General features: G+C 41.6%; 1 long non-coding RNA gene across 1 annotated transcript; it reads left to right on the top strand.

Moving 5' to 3' along the window:
- The first annotated feature begins 2,526 nt into the window (after positions 1-2,526).
- Positions 2,527-3,310, top strand: LOC120468811 (uncharacterized). Its single transcript, XR_016169021.1, has 3 exons — positions 2,527-2,618; positions 2,705-2,822; positions 2,960-3,310. It is a non-coding gene; the product is annotated as an uncharacterized LOC120468811 (long non-coding RNA).
- The last annotated feature ends 5,575 nt before the right edge of the window (positions 3,311-8,885 follow it).

Raw genomic sequence — 8,885 nt, forward strand, 5'->3', positions numbered from 1 at the left:
GACTTAATTCACTATCTGACCACAATGGAGCGGCAAGGCCACCATTTTGTGAGTTTCTTTGTTATCACACAAAACAACTAACTTTCTCTAAAAAACAGAGGCTACATTTGTTTACACAGATCGACTGTTGTAAACCTTCTTTGACAGAGCAAAGGAAAATCCACAATATTACTAGCACTTTATGCTAACACTTCCTTGTTTGTACAGAGGTTCAAACTTTCATCTCTAAAGTAACTTTTTAGAGGGTAACACCACAAAACAACAACAAACAAACACAAACTATTAGCATGTTACGCTAATCTTCCCTGAAAGAAAATGGAAAGGATCTTTGACCTTCCTAAACTTTTAGAGGATAAGACCACAATAACTAGCACAAAAATGCTAATCCTTCTCTGCGAACAGAGGTTATCACCAATATTAACACGTAATGTTAATCTTCCCAAAGTTTAGAGGATACCTTCTCTAGCAACGTAGAGGCACTATTCCATTAAACAAAACTTCCCTGACTTATTCAGAGGATATCTTACAACTTCCCTGACTTATTCAGAGGATCCCAAAATATTAACATTTAATGTCAATCTTCCCTGCCTGACAACAGAGGATATCTTTCATCTTTAAAAGACAACTTTTAAAGAATAACTTTAGTTAATCAAACACTACAGCTTGTCTGATAACTCTCTGATGGCACAGAGGCACAACTCTGGTACTGGTCTGGTTCTTTTTTTAATAGAGTGAAAACTCACCAAATCGTTGCTTGTATGAAAAGATTCAGTCTGGACCTCAGTCAGAAAAGTTATTTTTGTTCTTGTTCTGGAACTCAGTCCGCTTTGTTGATCTTGTTCTGGAACTCAGGTAAGATTTCTCTGTTGAAATCTTTTGTTGCAGTTCTTGATTCAGGTAAGATTTCTCTATCCGGGTCACGGCACCATCTGTAGTGAAGTTTTTCTTCTTCCACGCAACAGACCAGGAGACTCTTGAGGTATCTTTTACGCAGAAGTTCTTTATTGCGTAGCTGTAGTCATCTCAAGGATAGTCTAACTCAGAGAGAATATTCCCTTACAATTTATACATTTAGAGGGGAGGAGTTTACATCGAGAGGGGAGAAACTGAAACAAAAGTAAATGTATATGATTCAACAGGCACCTCAGTTCATCAGCATAGCAGTTTTCTGTGCCTTGAGATGCTAATCTGGAGGAGTTACATTGAGGAGAAGTCTCTTGAAACAAAGCAAATGTAAATGATTCAGCAGATTACCAGAGACGCTAATCTAATCAGTCTGACCAGCGTGGTCACACTTTTACCATTACAAAAGCAAAGCTGAATCTTGAACTTAATGGCCAGGAAGCGCATAAAGACAAAAGCTAATGTGTGACAAATGGAATGCTAGGCTTAATCTTATTGGCCTCAAAATGGTAAACACTGTATACATTTTACAGTTGAAAATACTGTTAAACCTTAATGAAACATTTAATAAATTTGAATTCCTTCACATTTACGAGTCATTAAATCATGTTTAATTTGGACTTCTCTGTGCATGCTCTTTGAGGTGGTGACCATAGACCTGCATTATATGACTGACAGACAACAACGGTTTGACCGAAAAATATCAAAATTGAAAATACTGTGGAAACAAAGACACCTACATCTTGGATGCCCTTAAGGTAAGATAAAACACATCAACAATTTATTTCAAAGTGAACTATCCCTTTAATGGCATGGTGATTGGTGTGTCTTCATGAATTGTGTAAATTCAAAATATTAAACTGCAAAAAGTTAGTTAGGGTTAGTTGTCCCAAAAGTGTAAAATTGTCTTTTCAAACCCTCGTGTCATTCCAAACCTGGAAAGACTTTTGTTCATCTTTGAAATTTAAATTAATGTATTTTAAATCGGAGTGATTTCTGTCCCGCCATTGTCAGTCCACGCAACTACCATTTTGACAGGCCATAATGTAGGTTTCAATGAAGTCATAAAGAGTTCATAAATCTAACCAATATAAATTGAGCTATATGAAAAAAGAGACTCTCGCTTTGTGATGAATAGATTGAATTTAGACTTTTATTCACATATAAACATAAATCAACTAACATAAACAGAAGAAAAATAAAATTTGGACTAAACTGCTTGGTTCATATGGAGTAGTTTTAAAGATCTCTTTATGAACTTTTTGAAGTGTCAAAGTTGTGTAGCTGTCAGTGGAGGGACAGAAAGCTCTCAGATTTCATCAAAAATATCTTCATTTGTGTTTCAAAGATGAAAGAAAGTCTTGCGGGATTGGATTGAAATGAGGGTGAGTAAATTACAGAATTAAAATTTTTGAGTGAACTAACCCTCTAATAAAAGAATGTGGCCTAGACCTCATCAGAACAATCGAATCAATGCGTAAGGGGGGCGTTTACACCTGTACTTCGAGTTGTTCACTTGTGCGTCACCAAAGACGAACTGCGTTGCCTGGCACTGAGCGAGATATGGTTATCATTATGCTATGTAACTGTTGATTGTTTTTTTGTTTTTGATTTTTGGTTAGAAGATCTCAGCTTAGTTCCTGGAAATGCTTCTCCTAAGAGCTTCAAGGAACTGATTGACTCTGCTGTGAAAGATGATTAAACTGATTATTCAGGTAAGACTATAGTTCAGAATAAGATTATCTAAACACGTTCATGCATTTTTTTCAAGTTGTCACATCTTCTCTCATCTGTAATTTAGAATGGGGCAGCGATCTTGCATCAATTTGTCTCCTCCTTGATTTGATTCCACCACCCTGGAAAGACATGGAAAGATGTGCTCATATCAAGCTGAACAACACCTTGTTGTCTTCAAAATGGTAAATTTGGACATTTCTGTAACTATTTATGGTTTGCCTCAAAATATTGCCATTTGAGTTGACTTCATTGTGGAAAACTATAAAGACCGCCAATTGGAGAGCTGACTTTGATTTGTTTGTTTTTTTGTCTTTGGCAGAGACCAGCGTACAAGAACACCTTGATTGCATTGAACCGACCACACAGCATACTTGCTTGCTGCCGGTGGAGATCAACTCAAATACTACTATACCTGCTCGCTGATGGGACAAAGAGGGACTGCATTCATGGATGCTACACAACTGTTGACAAGTAGATTTTTGCAATCTTGTTCAAATTTACCTGTTATATTTGTTAATGTATAGGCAAACTGGGTGATTTTATGCTTTTTCCCTTTTCTCTTTTTTTTCTGCTAAACTCCTAATGAATGTGACAATTTGACTTTTTTTACATATGGCATATGTTTTAAAGGAGCCACTTTGCCATTTGTTGAATAAACTTTGGATTTGTACATCTGTCTAAAGAGTCTTGATTTTATGTCTAAGCTTGTACAGTAAAGTAACACTATATAATAGTGTAAATAGTTTTTGCACTGAACAGAATACTTTTATAAATTACACTTATAGTGTAAAATCCAATGAATTTGAATCAACACCAGGGGTGTTAAAACCACAGAGTGTAAAAAATTTAAGTGTAAAATTTAACACTCACAGTGTAATTTTGCTGTATTGTGTACGGTGCTGTATTAACACTGTAAATTCTACACTACAAACAGTGTACTTTTTACTCTAGATAGAGTGGGACCATATATGATCCGGAGTAGTGTTAAAATTAACACTTAAAGTGTTAATTTGACACTGCATTTTTTACTGTGTAGAGACATAGAAAAGGGCTGCACAGTTTTGCAATAAATAATAATAAATAAAATTATAAAATATTGTAATTGCAATTAAATTAGATTTGTGTGTGGCAGCTGCATGTACAATTTTTATAATTAATAATAATAAAAACAGTATTAATAATACAAATGAGCTTAAAATAAGAATTTTAAAGGATTTATTGCATTAAAAACAGGCCATATTTTTAATAAATAAACAAGTTATCATTTATAGTACACTAAATTTTAAACATTTTAAATTCCAACATTGTTTGTGAAAGTCTAATAAAGTTAAATGTATACTCAAACCTGAAAAGTTGTGTGGCTCCGTTTTCATTTGATTATCTTTGTACACTTGGCGGCTTTAGTTGTAACACTGTGTTACAACCAACCCCGCTGTGTATTACATATTTTAAACCTAGCTAACAGTCGCTAGGAATTGCTGACATGTTTCAAAACGGTGCTATGTTTGAGCCAACAAGACAGTGATTAAGGCAATATAAAGTTAGATTTGGAAGCGTATACACCCAACTCAGAAACCGAAAAAACCCTATGATGAAAAAATGTACTTTGGTGTCAAAACACTCTTTGTCCATGTAGAGAATCTCGGCTTAAGGTTTATAGCTCAATTTGAATTCAGGGGAAGAATATTCCAAAATTAATGATCTGGATCAGCAACTTATAGAATATTCGTTAAACCGAGTTTCTCACATAAATTAAATCACCCAACGAGGGGTGCGTCACAACACACGTCTGCTTCAGGTATATATGACGAAATTAAACACAACGAATTATGATTAATTTGGAGCATATATTTTCCACAGATCGGGGCTGTTTGATCTTTAAGACTACAAGGATTACACAGTTTTCTCAGCCAGCGCGCCCGCGTGCGGATCTGTAAAACTATCAATCACTTGATCTGTTTAGCTTAATTTTCTGACAATGTTTTGTGCACTCAACAAAATCAGATTGTAGCGTTAGGATCTAATATTAAAGAGGCTTTGTTATGTGATTAATACAAACAATGGCAAAGAATGTATAAATGACTTTAATAAAAGCACACGACTAAGTTACACTACAAAAATCACACGATATACAGTATGTGTGACGCTGTGCGGAGAAACAGAGCTGAGGCTGGGTCCAAACGCAGTGTAGCTTTATTAAACAAACTTAAAACAAGACACTAGAAGCAAGACTCGAGAGACGTGAAAGCACCAACGTAACACACATAAATTCAATAACCAACAAAGACAGGGCAGAATAACAGGGCTTAAATAATAAGGACAAACGAGCTAGACAAGATAACAAGGGGGCGTGAGAAATGAGAAACACCTGGGATAAATAATAGACTGGCAATAACTAATAACGAAAACACACAAAATCACTTCGTGACATAGCCTCCCCCCTATGGGCGGCTCCCGACGCCCATACAAACATCAAAAAGTTCAGGAGGGCGGTGAAGCGGAGACAGTCTTGGGGGAGGGACGGAGGGCCAGGCCCGTGCAGGGGAACAGGACCAGGAGGTAGCCAAGGCGGGCCTGGGCCGCAGAGCATGGGCCTACCAGACTGGGCCGGAGACCAAGGCGGAGCAGGACGAGGCGGAGGCCAGGGCGGAGCAGGACGAGGCAGAGGCCAGGGCGGAGCAGGACGAGGCAGAGGCCAGGGCGGAGCAGGACGTGAAGGCGGCCAGGGCGGAGCAGGACGTGAAGGCGGCCAGGGCGGAGCAGGCTCAGGCAGAGACGAGGGCGAAGCAGACTCAGGTGCGGTCCATGTCAGTGCCGCCTCCATGGCCCCCACAGAGTACCTACTGCCCCCCCCCAAAAAAATACTTGGGGAAATTCACGGGAGGAACCTCTGGGTGGTGAACGGGTACAGGAAAGGCCTCCCGGAGCTTAAAGGGTGCAGGCAGAGCGAGGTGCAGAGGCGGGGCCGGCAGAGCGAGGCGCAGAGGCGGGGCCGGCAGAGCGAGGCGCAGAGGCGGGGCCGGCAGGGCGAGGCGCAGAGGCGGGGCCGGCAGGGCGAGGCGCAGAGGCGGGGCCGGCAGAGCGAGGAGTCTGGGCACGCTCACCGGGGCCTGGCGAACCAAACGAGTCCTCCTTCTCCTCCTGCGGCGGCGCGTCACAGGGCTAGACACACTCGCTGGGCTGGACAACTCACTCACTTGAAGAGGAGATGCAGCGCTCACTTGAAGAGGAGATGCAGCGCTCACTTGAAGAGGAGATGCAGCGCTCACTTGAAGAGGAGATGCAGCGCTCACTTGAAGAGGAGATGCAGCGCTCACTTGAAGAGGAGATGCAGCGCTCACTTGAAGAGGAGATGCAGCGCTCACTTGAAGAGGAGATTCAGCGCTCACTTGAAGAGGAGATTCAGCGCTCACTTGAAGAGGAGATTCAGCGCTCACTTGAAGAGGAGATTCAGCGCTCACTTGAAGAGGAGATTCAGCGCTCACTTGAAGAGGATCACTCACTTGAACTGAAGATTCACTCACTTGAACCGGAGACTCATCCACTTGAACTGGAGATTCATCCACTTGAACTGGAGATTCATCCACTTGAACAGGAGATTCATCCACTTGAACTGAAGATTCACTCACTTGAACAGAAGACTCATCCACTTGAACTGGAGATTCATCCACTTGAACAGGAGATTCATCCACTTGAACAGGAGATTCCCTCGCGGGGCTCACGTGAATCGCGAGTTCGGCTGGGCTGACGTGAAGCGCGGGCTCGGCTGGGCTGACGTGAGTCGCGGGCTCGTCAATGCGCACGTGAAGGGCGGGCTCGTCGTGACTGACGTGAACCAGCGGTGAAGACGACGAGGGCTTCGCGGGTAAAGTACACTCGGCAGGTGTCGAGTAGAATAAGCGCGCAGTAGTGAAGAGGTCCTGCAAGGAACAAGCCCGAGCGACATACCCGTCAAGAGTCCAGTTGGCAAGGTCCCGCGGCATCCATCGAGCGATCTCATAATCCAGCCCATTCAGAAACAGGCCCATGAGCTGGATATCATCTAGCGCTCCCACACTGCTAATGGACAGGAACTCCTTCGCGTACCTTTGGACAGACCGGCAGTCTTGCAAGACTGACGACAGGTATTCTGTCATAGCCCGGTTGCTGACGACTGCTGGACCCATATTGAGGTTGGTTGTTCTGTGACGCTGTGCGGAGAAACAGAGCTGAGGCTGGGTCCAAACGCAGTGTAGCTTTATTAAACTAACTTAAAACAAGACACTAGAAGCAAGACTCGAGAGACGTGAAAGCACCAACGCAACACACATAAATTCAAACAACCAACCAAGACAGGGCAGAATAACAGGGCTTAAATAATAAGGACAAACGAGCTAGACAAGATAACAAGGGGGCGTGAGAAATGAGAAACACCTGGGATAAATAATAGACTGGCAATAACTAATAACGAAAACACACAAAATCACTTCGTGACAGTATGTATACACAAAATGAAAGTGAAACTAAAAAAGGAAAACAAGGGAAAATGGAAATACGAAGAAAATTACAGTTACTAGCACAGCTTTAAACCTTCAGAGACAACCACAGGATTATATCTTGAGTCTCAAAATTAAATGTGAACACTTGCATTCAGACCTGTGTTGGTGATGGAAGCGTGTGGTCGTCCAGACGGCTGATTCCTTTGTTCTCCCCACGTGGGTGTGTTTCGCGGGAGTTCAAAGCGAGTTTGTGCTGGATGGTGTCTTCTTGTTGGAGAAGGCACACGTACGAACTTTAACTGGCTATTCGCAAAAGTAAACGAAGTAAAAATAACGAAAACTGATAACTTTAAAAAGCTTCAGAAGACGCCGAGAGTGTCCAAGGAATTCCGGAAGGAGGTCAGGGGTAAGAGGTCAAGATTGTAAGAGGGACGAGATAAGAGAGGTAAGAGGTAAGAGCAAGAGAACAAGAAAGCGATGATTCTATGGCGAGATTTTTTCAAGGGTGTTTCGGGACTTCCTCTAGAACTCAGATGGCCAATGAGCGTCACGCAAATGAAGGAGCGCGCGCCCACTTGATAAGCATAACACGTTGTTAATCTTGGTTCTTAAGACAAAGGAAAAGTTCTGCTAACTTTGAAAACAAACTTATACATGATGGTATACATTTACAATATCGATATACAGTTTAAAAAGCAGATCATGCTATGAGGATTACAAAGACATCAAACACATTGAACTATTTTGACAGCATTGTTGAGTTACATATTTGAAGCATTGTATTCCAGATATTCCAACTTCTTTGTCACTCATGGGTACGTTTAAAGTTGAAATAGTGAATTACAGTTCTTTTACATGCATTTCAGCATACTAGGTAACTATTATATTAACTATTAACTATTTCAGTATACTAGGTAATTTTTGGTAACCCTTTTACAAGCTTTCAGAGATGTCCGTGTTTGTGTGTGCGTGCAGGAATGTTCAGCGTGCGGACGCGTTGATGTGTGTGTGTGTGTGTGTTGCACGTAGGTGTGGGTCAGCGGGTCACACGTATATTGCGATAGAACAAACGAAGTCTGGTTAGTCTCCAGAGTTCCCTCGCTTTTGGAGGTGTCAAAGGATCAAAAGAGAAAAGCGCTGGCTCTGATCGCAAATCAGATTACCTGCGTTGCAGGCGGATGACGCTGCCTCGCGATGTCTCCGTCTTTATCATTCGTCATAATAAAAGTCATTCACCTCTAGATGCTCAGGCGCCTTAAGCAGTAAAGTCAAAGTTGAATTAACACACATATGCGTAGGAATGTGTTAAAAGGTTCTGCCAACCACGCTCTTTGAGTGATGGCATGCAAACTGGTTAATGATGTCCGACCCAGAATCTCTACATCCAGTATCTTCACAAAATATAATCAAAACTTTCCGCAAATTCGCGGGAGACCGTCTTCTGGCAGCAAGAGAAAAAGAGTGGAAAGACGGCCGGCTTGATCCTGACGAACTATGTACAAAGACGTGTTACATTTAACCCCGCGTTAGGTTGTGCCCCGCGCTCCCCTAGTCAAGCATTAACGTATTAAATGATGCACAGATATCATTGATAAACCTTTTTCATTCAGATGAGTCAGATGAAACGAGTTAATACAAAAGATTAAATGTGTTGCATTGAATTAAAAATCACTTTGCCATGGGAGAGATGGAACACACGTGAAACCTTCACCACGAATCGAATTCCCCCATTGGATCGATTTTGTGTCGCTTTACAGCATTATCCCT

The sequence above is a fragment of the Pimephales promelas genome, chromosome 6, assembly GCF_988280905.1.
Source record: "Pimephales promelas chromosome 6, fPimPro1.hap1.1, whole genome shotgun sequence".
NCBI lineage: Eukaryota > Metazoa > Chordata > Actinopteri > Cypriniformes > Leuciscidae > Pimephales > Pimephales promelas.